The 13,901-nt window shown below is 47.7% G+C and overlaps 1 long non-coding RNA gene across 1 annotated transcript in view; it reads left to right on the forward strand.

Annotated features, from left to right (window-relative positions):
- LOC141277769 (uncharacterized) overlaps window positions 1-13,901 on the forward strand; it is a 38,876-nt gene that overhangs the window by 1,692 nt on the left and 23,283 nt on the right. Inside the window, exon 2 of the long non-coding RNA XR_012329582.1 lies at window positions 4,197-4,313. This is a non-coding gene — a long non-coding RNA (uncharacterized lncRNA). The remainder of the gene's footprint in view (window positions 1-4,196; window positions 4,314-13,901) is intronic.

The following is a 13,901-nucleotide window of genomic DNA, read 5'->3' on the forward strand; positions in this document are numbered from 1 at the left end:
TGGGCGGGGAGACGACTGTTGGGGATCCAAATGGTTATTAGCCCCTGGAGGCGTGGGGGGAGGGTGTGCACCTCGAATGACCGAGAAGGTTTCATTCGTGCCCTCCACCCCCAGCTTCTGGGGTCCTCTCCTCCCTCAGCTTAAACACACACACACACACACACACACACCACACACACACCCCTTTTCCCCTCCTCCTCTTCAGAGCCCGAGGTTTGGGCGGGGCTGTGGTGACTCCCCTCCGCGGGGCTCAAGGGCGTGGTCCCGTGTTGGGTTTTCCTCAGACTTTTGAAAACCCGCGCCGACTGGGACCGACCCCTGACGCCACCTTGTAAAAGCCCGCGCCCACGTCTGGTCGTGCTTAAAGCGCAGCAGCTCTGAGCCCCGCGGAGCTGCTCGAGGACTGAGCTCCTCCCCAGCGCCCCGGTCCGCGCCCTCGAGCCCTGGGGCATCCTGGCCAGAGGCTCTGTCGGGACTGGGAAAGACACTGCCGAGAGATGAGCGGAGTCCTGCGGGACCCCGCCCAGAACCAGGCGTCTCTGGGTGTGATCTGTCACCTTGCGCCTGGTTCCTGTTCTGACTTTCCCTGCTAAACCTGGTAGTGGTACCTGGATTTTAAGGTTGGAAGCGACGCACAGCGTCGGTGGAGTGAGATAAGCTAGGTTTGCAGTCATGAACCAGTTAGGACCCCAGGCCTTGGACAAGTGACTCAACCCTTCAGAGCCCCAATGCGCCTACCTCTAAATGGAGCCGGCACTACCTTACGGGAGTGTGGACTATGGAAGTATACACTGTTCCTGTGACTAAGTCTCCCCAATTATAATCTTTCCTAACCTGCCATTTCACAGATGAGTAAATTGAGGTCTATAGGTAAGCAATATCTTTTCCAATGACATTCATCTAGTAAATAATTGTTGAGCAACCGCTGTGTGCTGTGGCAAGGCCAGGAACACCCTGGCTTCCCACTACCTCCACTGCCAACACTCTGTTCAGGCCCTAATATGAGGGCAACTGCTTCCTGTAGGAATCGGGCATTGCCATGAATGATGGTGCTTCACTCTACCCAGAGCTTTCTAGGTACTTCTCGCCTCTGGCACCTCCAGATAGAGCCAACCTGTGAACCCCCAGATATCCTGACCATCCTGCACAGGCCTCTGTCCAGTCTGGCTCTTTTCCCCACCCCTTCTCCCTGCCCCTAGTATAGATATTCCCATTAGGTGTGTCTCCAACTTTGGCCGAGCAATGTTCTTCCTCCTTTACCTCCTCCTCCTGACCCTCCCCCCCCCCATATCAATCCAAATACTCCCTTCCCTCAAGATTCATCCTACTCAGTCCTACTTGTTCCAGGAAGAGTAGCCTGGCCCATTTTCAAAACTCGGGTATCCTCTAGAAGTTAGTTTGAATTTTTCAAAGAGGAAGGATTTCTCATCTTGTCCTTCAGGTCTACATTTTATAGATGAGGAAGCTGAGGCCCAAAGAGGTGACAAATAGGGACTTCCCTGCTGGTCCAGCGGCTGAGACTCCACACTCCCAGTGCAGGTGGCCTGCGTTTGATCCCTGGTCAGGGAACTAGATCCCACATGCTGCAACTAAGAGTGCATATGCCGCAACTTAAAAAAAAAAAAGATCCCGCATGTCGCAATGAGACCTCGTGCAGATAAATAAATTAATTAATTAAGTGCTTTTAAAAAAAAAGTGGTGACAAATAATGCAGGGTCCACAGTTGACACCCATCACTGTATTTTTCCATACATGAAGCTGATATTTATTGCTATTCTGATTATATAGCAATTCACGCTTATTGTTGAATATTTGGAAGATTATAAAATAGTTTAGAAAATAATCTACCATGTAGAGAGCAAGGTTATTAATATTTCCTCCTAGTCTTTTTGTCTGTGCATATTTTAAAAAACAAAATTGCCGAACAGTTTAAATAGTCCTTTTTTTTTCTTAAATCTATCATGAAAATTTCTTTTTAAGTTCTCGCGTCATAAATTTTAATGATTGCCTAACCCCCATTAGATGTGCCGTAATTCAACTTACCTCTTATTGTTAGGCATTTGCATTATTTTTTCTTTTTTGCCTTCATAAGAAACACCTTATATAAGGATGCTTAATGCCTCGGACAGCTTCCTGTATGTGACCAGCCCTAAGCACTTTGAAGGCAGCAACTGTCTTATTCCTTCCTGTACTTTTTTTTTTTCTTTTCTTCTTCCTGGCTGCACCACATGGCTTGTGGGATCTTAGTTCCCCAACCAGGGATTGAACCCGTGCCCTCGGCAGTGAAAGCGCAGAATCCTAACCACTGGACCACCAGTGAAAGCGCAGAATCCTAACCACTGGACTGCCCGACTGTGACCTAGTAACCTAGCCTCTAGCAGCCTCTTCAGTGTCACCCCCTACCCCCAGAGCCAGGCTCCATGTCACCTCTGAGCTTCTGACATATCTGTTCCCTTTGCCGAGAACCGCCCCCTTCCCAGACACCCACTCCCTTTCCAGAATGCTCTCAGAGTGCCTTCTCTATGTTCTCTTGAGCCTGGAAATACCTTGTCTTGGAGTCTCAGCTACCAGATAGGAAAATCTCTGACTCTGTGACATGTCCACAAACCCTGCTAGTGAATACAGCCTCACCCCTCAATCTCTGTAGCCCCCTAGCCTCCAGCAAAGAGCTTGATGGTTTGCAGGTGTTCAGTGAACCATTCCTGGGGCCTCTGGGTTATCTGGTGCCTGTGGCCCTTTCTCTTTGATTTCCTGTACATATTGATAAATCATCCTTTGGTGTTTCATTCTTGGGGTAAAGAAAAGAGTCAGATGGCTTCACTCCTAAGAAATGCTACCCTGGGACCCAGCATCCTGAGGGTGTGCCAGGCCCCCCATTCTAACCCGGGTCCCCCACCATCAGGAAAGTCTGGGCAACAAAAAGGCAGGTAGATAGGGTGACCTTGAGGCCCAAAGGCTGGTGGGTATCTGAGTTGTATTTTCTTGGCACATAAGGTTTAAGCTGCTCTTGAGTGCAAGAGATTTCAGGAAGGGAAGGGGGCAGGATGCTGGCATTTATAAAGTACCTACTCCTTCCTGCCCCAGGCAGGTAATATGCCTTCTCCTGTAATCCATTGTTCTTGCTATCCCTAGTTATAGATTAGAAAACAGGCTCAGAAGAACTAGGGTAACTCGCCTAGCTACTGGTGGATGGCATGGATGGTGGGGAAAGCATGGAACAGCCCTGTTGTGAGACTATCAGTTCATCTCTAAAATGGGAATACTAGCACACAACTTAGGGGTGTGTTATATAAGAGTTCATGGTAAGCTCTTGATGGTTGTGATTATTGCCTGTGGTCCTACTTCTAGTTTGAAGGTCAAGGTCAGAGTGGTTGCAGGTCAAGACCAGAGACTGGGTCATTTCAGTCCAGAGTTCCTGAGCTCTCTCCTCTCCTCTTGCCTTCCTTACTCTGGCCACGTAGTTACCAAATTCGCAGGTTCAAATCCAAGGCAAACAGTGTTTCTAAAATAGCTGCGCCAGAATATCTGGGTTTGAGTCCAGGTGACCCTGGCAACCTGTATGACGATGGGCAGGTAGTTTAATTTCTCTAAGGCTTTGTTTTCTCATAGTAAAACTAGAGATGCCTTTCAGGCTTTCACAAGTTACCTAGGTTTTTGCAAGTGTTGAGTGAGATCCTGCCACTCAGAGTTCTCGGCTGGCCTCAAAGCTCTAGGGCAACTGGAGGGGTGATTATAAAATCAGCAAAGGAGTAGAACCAAGAACTTCACTTCATTCCAACCTTCCCAAGAGGCAGTGTCTCCCCCTTGATGCCCCCTCCCCAAAGATGTTACTTCTTCTGTCCCCACATGGCTGAAAACTAGGGGAGGACCCTCAGGTCAGGGGTGGTGTCTTTTTTCATCTTTGAATCTTCTTGTGCCTGGCCCACGTCCTGGTAGAGGGGGTTCAGTAAATAATAGTGAATGAATGAAAGGCTTGGGTGTCCATGGAAAGAGCTCTGAGAGAAGTATTTTTATACTAACATGTCAATGACTGCATTTCCCCTCTCCCTACGTGGGAGAGAGCATAGGATACCAGGAACCTGAAAGGGAAGCAGAAGATTGTTTCTGACAATGGTCAGAAACCCATGAGGGGTGTCTGGGCAGGCCAGAGGTTTCTGGTCTGGACTCCAGGATCCCAACTTACACCTCCCTCTCAGCAGCCAAAGACCCTGCCCCACTGCAAGTTCCTACCCAACCACTGGGCCAGTGGCCTTTGCAGATGGGAAAACTGAAGTTCAGCAGCTGAAATCAACTCACCTGAGGTCACACACAAGGTACTGGGTTCATTTCATACTTTCTATGGAATTTTACAAGCAAGTGGCTTGGAAATTTTCTTTCTAATTAAAAACAAAACTAATCAAAGATCTTTTCATATGGAGTCCTCAAATGATCTTTTACTCCCCAGAAAGTCTATGTGTTTAAAAAAAGAAGAAAAAAAGAGTTTTAAGTTCTGGCAACGATTAAATGGCACTTGCTAAACTTTTACTGGTTTTGAGTCCTTCCTAGGGAGCCAAAGGTCATTGAGAATGGCTCTCTGGCCTGATTCCCTGCCTGAGTTGCTGGTCTCCCAGAGCCTGGGAGAGGGCTCTCCAGGCCAGACAAACTTCAGAATTGCCTGGCATGGCCGGGAAGTTGGTCCCACAGGGCAGAGTTTCCGAGAAAGACCAAGGGGCTGAAAGCAGGAATGGTTGCACTTGACCAGGGTCCGGTGGGGCAAGTGACAGTCTTTTGGGGACTGGGGCTCTAAATGGAGTGGGATGGAGCAGGGTGAGGAGGGAAGATGGCTCTACCCTCACCACTGAAGGTGGCAGTGAGGCTCCTGTGGCCTCCATCTTAACAGTCTTCTTTGCCTTCCAAAAAGCTTATTGTTCAAAAGAGGAGGGGTGCAGGTGCAGTCACTCTAAGGCCTTAGGGATTTAAGGAGGCAGCTGGGGGGAAAGGGCGACGCCTAACCCGAAGGAGTGCTTGCCCCAAGGTGTGCTTCCCCCAAGGTGGGCGTTAGAGCACGCAGATCACAGAATCTGTGTTAGAAGGGGCCCTAGAGGTCAATCCAAGCCAGTGGACCTCACACTTGGCTACAGACCAGAATTATCTTTTGAAAAAGACAGATTCCTGGGGCCCATCTGAAAACAACTACATCCATATCTCTGAAGGCAGACCTTGGAAATCTCCTTGTACCCCAGCAGCTAGAACCCCAGTACCAGAATCCAACCCCCTGCATCAAACACTTGAATCTCCACCAAAAGCTAATCCAGCCTCTCCCCGAATTTGGGGAGAAGCAACTCCACCCCCACCCCCAAACTGCTCATTCTACTGCTACAGCTAGCTATAGCTCTACTTACAGCAGTATCATGATCAGATAATGACTAGTGATAATTAACATTTGTCCAATACTTGGCCATTGACCTCTTAGCACAGAGGCTAAGCTGCCACATTCTAGACTGAGACAGGCCTGGATTCAAACCTTGCTGCACTTTATTTTTGTGACTTTGGGTAAAGTGACTAAGGACTCTGAGCTTCAATTTCCTCATCTGTGAAATGGGGATAGCTTGTGTGGAATCACACAACAGTGCTTAACACAGTGCTTGGCATTGTGTCCCATCAGTTAAAAGTTTAAGTTGTTCTTCCGTTTAAACCCAAATCTGTCTCCCTGTGCCTCCACCCAACTCCTCCCTGCGTTTGGCCCTGGGTTCCATAGCTCCATAGAGCAAGCAGTGCTTCCTGCCCTAGGGCAGTCCTTACAGACAGCAGGCCCCTTTCCCAGCATCTGATCCTGGTTCCTGTACCCTCACACCCTGGCTGGCCCCTCTTCTGGACTGATTGGCATTAGGGGTAGTAAAATATTATAGGAGGGGGACTTTGCTCAGCAGGTCCAGACGTCCAGGAGTTCCTTGAGCATGTGGAGAACCAGAGCAGCTTATGTGAAAAGGGCTGCAGAGAACAGTGATCCCAGCAGAGAAGAGGGTGGCTCCCCCAACCTGCCAGTGTAAAGCTGCTAACCTAGGCTGCCAACCATGTGCCAGTGTGCCAGGCATGGGCTGAGCATAACACGTCCCTGAGCTCATTTACCTTTCATAGCTGGCTAAGGAGATGATTTTTCCTTATTTTACATTTGAGGTGCAGAGAGGTTAAGTAACCTGAGCAATAATGCACTGCTGTAACGGACAGGACTGGGATTTGAACCCAGCTCTCCCTATATTCAACTCCTAGAACTAGAATGAAACAAAGGAGTTGAATCTGAATCGAGGTCCAAGTCCAAAATACAGTTTTCTTCCAGGAATCATCTAGTGAGATATTTACTATTTTTTTAAATTAATTAATTATATTTATTTTATGGCTGCTTTGGGTCTTTGTTGCTGCGCGGGCTTTCTCTAGTTGCAGTGAGCAGGGGCTACTCTTTGTTGCGGTGCACGGGCTTCTCATTGCGGTGGCTTCTCTTGTTGCAGAGCACAGGCTTTAGGCGCGCTGGCTTCAGTAGTTGTGGCACATGGGCTCAGTAGTTGTGGCTCACGGGCTTAGTTCCTCCGCGGCATGTGGGATCTTCCCGGACCAGGGCTTGAACCTGTGTCCCCTATTGGCAGGTGGATTCTTAACCACTGCATCCCCAGGGAAGTCCCTATATTTGCTAATTTCTTATCTAACCGTAATCCCTTGCATTTACTGTATGCTTTATTTTTTTTCCATGAATGTCCACCTTCATTTTTTTCTTTTTCTTTTTCTTGGGAAGAGCTAATATTTGCACATGGTGTTCATAGTTTAAAATTCACAAGGTGCAAAGAACCTTGTTTTTGTTGTTGTTGTTGTGCCGGATCTTAGTTGCGGCATGTGGGATCTAGTTCCCTGACCAGGGATTGAACCCGGACCCACTGCATTGGGAGCATGGTCTTACCCACCGGACCACCCATGGAAGTCCCAAGTGCAAAAGAATGTTGGAAACAGTTTGAAATTCTTAAAAAAGTTAAGCATGGAACTACCATATGACTCAGCAATTCCACTCCTGGATATGTACCCAAAAAAAACTGAAAACAAGTATTCAAACAAAAACCTGTACATGAGTGTTCATAGCAGCACTATTCACAAGAGCCAAAAAGTGGAGACAACCCAAATGTCCATCAGCTGATGAATGGATAAACGAAATGTGCTACATCCATACAATGGAATATAAAAATCCATAGAGGGACTTCCCTGGTGGTCCAGTGGCTAAGACTCCGTGTTCCCAGTGCAGGGGGCCTGAGTTCAATCCCTGGTCAGGGAACTAGATCCCACATGCCACAACTAAGAGTCCGCATGCCTCAACTAAAGATCCTGCATGCCGCAACAAAGATCCCACGTGCCACGACTAAGACCCAGAGTGGCCAAGTAAATAAATAAATAAATATTTTTTTTAAATCCATAGAAAGTATGGACATGGATAAACCGCAAAAACATGCTAAGTGAAAAAAGCCAGACACAAAAGCTCATATTATTTGATTCCATCTTTATGAAATACCCAGAACTGGCAAATCCTTGGAGATAGAAAGCAGATTAGTGGTTGCCAGGGGCTAGGGGTGGGGAGATGGGAAGTGACTGCTAATGGGTACAGGGGTTTCTTTTTGGGGCAATGAAAATGTTGTGGAACTAGATCCAGGTGATGACTGAACAACACTGCTAATGTACTGAATGGTATACTTTTTAAAAATTTATTTATTTACTTTTGGCTGCGTTGGGTCTTAGTTGCCGCATGCGGGCTTTTTCTAGTTGCGGCGAACGGGGGCTACTCGTCGTTGCAGTGTGCGGGCTGCTCGTTGTGGTGGCTTCTCTTGTTGTAGAGCATGGGCTCTAGGCACGTGGGCTTCAGTAGTTGTGGCACGAGGGCTCAGTAGTTGTGGCTCGTGGGCTCTAGAGCGCAGGCTCAGTAGTTGTGGCACACAGGCTTAGTTGCTCCGTGGCATGTGGGGTCTTCCCAGACCAGGGCTCGAACCTGTGTCCCCTATTGGCAGGTGGATTCTTAACCACTGCGCCACCAGGGAAGTCCTGAATGGTATACTTTTAAATGGTTAAAATGATTCATGTTATGTGGATTTTACCTCAATTTTATAAAAAGAATATTGAATATTAACCCCAACCCCATCCCATAGCAATTGGTACTAGTTCCAGAAGATATTCTGAGCATTTATAAACATTTGTGTGTATAGTTTTTCATATAAATGGTAGCACCCTGTATATATTGTCGTGTACCTTGTTTCCTTCACTTGGCAGAGATATTGGAGATTATTCAACATCTGCACTTAGCAGACTTGCTGTGTTCTTTTTTTTTTTTCTTGATTGAGTTTTTATTTATTTGGCTGCGTTGGATCTTAGTTGCAACATGCGTGATCTTCGTTGCAGCATGCAGGATCTTTTGTTGCAACACGGGCTCTTTGTTGCAGTGCTCGGCTTCTCTCTAGTTGTGGCGCTCGGGCTCCAGAGCGTGGGGCCTCAGTAGTTGAGGTGCGGGGGCTTAGTTGCCCCGTGGCATGTGGGATCTTATTTCCTTGACCAGGGATCAAACCCGAGTCCCCTGCATTGGAAGGTGGATTCTTAACCACTGGACCACCAGGGAAGTCCTGCTATGTTCTTTTTAATGTCTCTATACTCTTCCATGTCATGGATGTACCCTGATTTGTCAAGCCTGTCCCCTTTTGATGGACATTTAGATTGTTTCCAGTCTTTTGCTCTTTCAAACAAGGCTGCTCCCTGTGTGTGTCTCGTGAAAGGCTCATTGGAAGTCTGCTGTAGCCTTATCCCACTTAGAAACAGGCCTGAGGGGTCAGGTGTCCTGAAAAAGTGCACCGGAAAGAGGGCCAGGAGCGCTTTGGTCCGGCCTTTTTTAGATATGCAAGCGAGAGCAATGACTGATGAATAGGATTCCTGCTGGATTAATGGGCCAAAATGGAGGCTTTGGGACTGTGAGGCTGGAGAGGAAACTACCAATCTGCCTGATGGACCTAATATGTTTTGTAAATCCCCCAGCAACCTCAGGTTAAACTGACAAGAAAGGCCTTTCGTTTTACACCATGATGAGAACTCAGACATTCTGGTTTATTAAGCATTCCCTGCCCACCCCCCACTTCCAATAAAAGGTCACATGAGAGGCCTAGGTCAAGGGATTAACACGATATATTTAGTTGAAAAACGGTGCCCCAGATGGTACAGAGAATGAAAGTGCCAACTCAAAATACGATACTGGTGGACAAGAAGGCAAACTAAAGGATGTAAATAGCTTAGTTTTGTCCTGGTTATGAGTTGCTGGCAGGATGAGGGAATCTAAACCTTGTGCATATCACGCACCACTTAAGTCTGTTGTAAGTGCTAAAGGCACAGACCAGGACAAAGACCTGCTTCGAAGGGGTGGAAGATTGAAAGTTTGGTGCTGCTGGGAAGAAAAATCAAGCCAGCAGAGGGACATCCTCTGATCAGGCAAACCTAAAAACTAAAATGAACCATTGGAGCATATACTGTGTAGCTCAGGGAACTCTACTCAATGCTCTGTGGTGACCTAAACGGGAAGGAAATCCAAAACAGAGGGGATGTATGTATACGTATAGCTGATTCACTTTGCTGTACGGTAGAAACTAACACAATATTGTAAAGCAACTATACTCTGATAAAAATTAAAAACAAAATAATAAAATGAAAAAAAAAAAACAAAGCTGCTGTGAATCGCCTTGTACATGGGTCATTTCACACATGCCTCTATCTGTGGAGAAATTCCTACAAGTGGAATTGCTGGGTCAAAGGGCATGTACATTTTAATTTTTCCAGTTGCAAAAATAATGCATACTTGTTGCACGAATTTCAAACAACTCTGAAGCTTATTGGTTAAAAAGTGAAAGAAGCCCTCCCCACAACCCTAATCCCACGCTTCTGGTGGAGTTGCTCCTTCTTTCTCTGCCTCCCTTTTGGGGGCACTTCCTCCCTGGCCCTGGCCTGCAGCTCTCAGAGCCATCCCTGCCTGCCTGACTCTGGGTCTCCCCTCCTCCTACTGCCCCGCCTCTTCCTTCTCTCATCCCTCAGTAGAGACTTTCCCATCAATCCCCAGAGCCTGGGCTGGGATTGAGGCTCACAGTCAAATATAACCTATTCCCCACCAAACCTACCAATGTCAGGCCTCTGGCAAGTGCTTTCAAATCACAGAATATTCAAACCAAAATGTTAGGGACCTCTCATCCAACTCACATTCTGCCTTACATAGTTTTACACAGGAGGCAACTGAGGCCCAGAGAAAAGTATTTCACATGGTAGTAAGTGCCCCATAAGGATAAACAGTGACTTGGGTCCAGGAGTCTTAACTGGGTGGTGATATCTGAGCTGGGACCTAAATGACAGGAAAGAGCCAGGTAAACCAGCATATGCAAAGGTCCTGAGGTAGGAAGAAAATTTGTATATTTGACAGACAAGAAGAAGGCCAATGGACTGGAGCAAACGAGGTGGCAAAGGTACCCAGGGCTAATCACTTAGGTCCCTGGAGGCAGAGTGAGGTCATTCTGCAATGCCATAAGGTCAGCTTCTCTCCCTCTCCTGTGCCCCCAGTAGCTCAGCCTGAAGAATACAGCAGGGGCTCCCTGAACCTTGCTGAATGAATGAATGAATGAGCACTGTGTGTTAAAGTGAGTGAAGAAGAGGGGCAGAAAGGTGTGTTACAGAATCCTTGAACAGAGACATAGATTCAGACCCCAGGTTACTAATTGTATGGCTTGGGACCTGCTGTTTTTCATAAGTACAATCATCATCATAATGGTAGCCAACCCTTAGAGAGCTTTGTAGGCCATATAGTTAACATCTGTGTGGCAGCAACTCAATTCTGCCCTGGTAGCTGTAGTAGGGAAGCAACCGTAGGCAATGCAAAAACATGGGTTGGCTGTGTTCCAATAAAGCTTTATTTACAAAAGCAGGCTTTGGGCCAACCCATGCCTTAGAGAGCACTTAAAAAGTGCCAGATACAGCTGTAAGAGCCTTAAGTGTATTAACACATTTATAATGAGAGGCTCATTGTTCTGTATCTCATTTGGGTCTTGGACCCCCTTTAAGTCTCAGGTGGTGTCTCTGGATGTTTGCTCCAGAAATCTACACATACTCAGATACAGAGTTGTGCACACAGTTGCGGGGGTGGGGGGGGTGGTGAGGCATCAAGGACCTTCTGAGGCCTTTGTGGGCCTCCTGGATGGATAATCCCTAAGGCCTCTTCTGCCTCAGTGACCAGGTCGGGGAACGCCGGGGTGGCGGGTGGGTCTGAGAGGTAGAGTGGGAACCAGGGACTTCTGGGATGGATACTACAGTCTGGGACAGTAGTTGAGGGGTTGGCTGACAAGAGGCCACCCAACCTCTCTGCTAGAATCTGTAGTGTTAGCTCTAGATGGTTGTCTTCCACCCCAAAATGTGCCCACTTGGTCGCTGGAGGAGTTCCTTCCCAACTCAATGGCAGAAAAAGCCTAGCTTGGGGCGGAGCCCTGCAGGAGACCCCCTTAGTCCTGTCTCCTGGCGGCGATGGTGGGTCAAGCACAGCTCTGTGCCTCTACTGTAAAATGAAGGAGTTGGATTAGACTCATTCTTTCCAACTACAGACATTTATGGGCACCTACTGCATACCAAAGACTACATTGGAAAATTGTGAGCCATTATGTTGTACATCTGAAACTTATATAATATTATACATCAACTAAACCTAAAAAAAAAAAAGAGTACATTGGACCCCACCAGTGATGAAATAGCCTCAAGTACAAAGAACTACGCCCAAGAGGAATGAGAGGCCACTTGCAGCCTTCAGCCAGGTCAGCTGGGAAGGTCCCTGGGAGGCCCTGCACTGGAGCCAGACCCTGAAGATGGGTAGTTAGGGGCATTCCTGGTAGAGGGAAGGGTGTGGGAAAACTCAGGGTGTGCAGGGCCTGCTTTGGCTGGAGTGTCAGGTGAATAGAGAGGAGCTCTCTCAGGAGCAAAGCAAGAAGGAGAATTGGGTCCACAGGTGATTCGGGCCCTGCTTGGTGGGAGCTAGACCAAGGGTCATCAGGAGGTGACAACTGCAGGGCCTTAGGGTTGGAGAAAGGGGCAAGCACTGTGCCTCCCCAAGCTTTGTGGGAGGGGAATGGTGGGGGACAGAGACACTGGAAGGGGGACACGTGGGCAGAGGGCACTGGTGGCAGGGCACAGAAGAGAGTTGGTTATGGAGCTTCCCTGGTGGCACAGTGGTTAAGAATCCACCTGCCAATGCACGGGACACGGGTTCGAGCCCTGGGCCGGGAAGATCCCACATACTGTGGAGCAACTAAGCCCGTGCACCACAACTACTGAGCCTGTGCTCTAGAGCCCGCAAGCCACAACTACTGAGCCCACGTGCCACAACTGCTGAACCCCATGTGCCTAGAGCCCGTGCTCTGCAACAAGAGAAGCCACCATAATGAAGCCTGTGCACCACAACGAAGAGTAGCCCTCGCTCACCGCAACTAGAGAAAGCCCACGCACAGCAACAAACACCCAATGCAGCCAAAAATAAATAAAAATAAATAAATATTTTTTTTTAAAAAAAAGAAAGTTGGATTTGGTAGGATATTTTTCTCTCAGGCGATTGGAAATGGAAGGCTGGAGCTAGGGAGAGATTAGGGAAAAGACTGCCCAAGGTTAAAGGCAGGCAGTGGCCGCCTTCTCAGAGGAGAGACGTTGGTAAGTGCTTTCAGAAGTTAAGTCTGGGAGGCTCCGTTGCTCCCCTTCCACCACCAACAGTCTCTGGGAGGTTCACAAAGCGCATTAGCATGTGAAAGGCTCAGGAAGAAGTAAGGTTGGGGAGAAGAGAGTGGTTTAGCTCCATTCTACTCCCTGTGAGGTTGCTGTGGGTCTGGGAGCTCGTGCAGGATCACACATGGACTTCCTGGAAGAACATTTCAGACAAATAAATAAACTTAAACAGGGGACAAAAAGATTTAATTGTCTGTCAAAGTATTTATTAGTTTGCTTCTTTGTTTATTAACGTTTTGAAGTAAACTAGCTTCAGCTCGAGGTCTGGATGGAGTCAGTGTGGTTAGCAGGTGTGCCCTGAGCCTTGTCCATCTCTACCAGAACCAGCTCCCCTTACAACATTTTAACCCACGAGGGTGGAATGACTATGTCTCTTCCAGATAGGGAAGCTACGGTTCAGATAGGTTCAGAAGTTGTCCTAAGATCACAGAGCAAGAAAGTGGGGAAGCCAGGACTGGGCTGGAACCAAGTGTCTCTCACCTCAGATTCCTTGCTCTTAACCTCCAGGGCTTACAACGTGGCAATTAAATTTAACTCTTAAAAAGTTGAAATTTAAAAATTTGTAGCAACATTAAATCCGTGGTTAGAAGATGAAGCAGCCAAGCTTCCCTCTCCCTCCCACCGTGTCAGTGCGGACCGCCTGCCAGCTTGCTGCCTGAGCCTCCAGCTCTCTCAGGGTTACTGGTTGTCCTGAGACACAGAAGGTAGAGGAAATGGCAGTCTCAGCAGACCTGGGGGTTTGGTGGTACTGCTGGTAGAAAGGGGCAGGCTGAGAAGAGGAAACAATTTTGCAGGATGATGATAGTTCATTTGTCACCACATAGACTTGGATCACCACTTATCAGCTATGGGACCTGGGACAAGGAATAAACTGAACCTCAGTTTCCCCAAGTTGTAAAATGAGGATGGTCATAGTATATGTGAAGATGAAACACACTACCATGTGTAACATACTCAGCTTAAGGCCCGTGTGTGTAGATGGTAGCAGCCATATATGTGAATTTTATTATTGGTGCTGTCCTTGTCAGGTGGTTGAGATGGGTCCTGAGGTTTCTTTAACATTCTGCAGGACTCTAATGAAGTCCCATTTTGAGTCCTGTTAGAGCTGCAAGACT

The sequence above is a fragment of the Tursiops truncatus genome, chromosome 2 (genome assembly GCF_011762595.2).
Source record: "Tursiops truncatus isolate mTurTru1 chromosome 2, mTurTru1.mat.Y, whole genome shotgun sequence".
In the NCBI taxonomy this organism is placed as follows: Eukaryota; Metazoa; Chordata; class Mammalia; order Artiodactyla; family Delphinidae; genus Tursiops; species Tursiops truncatus.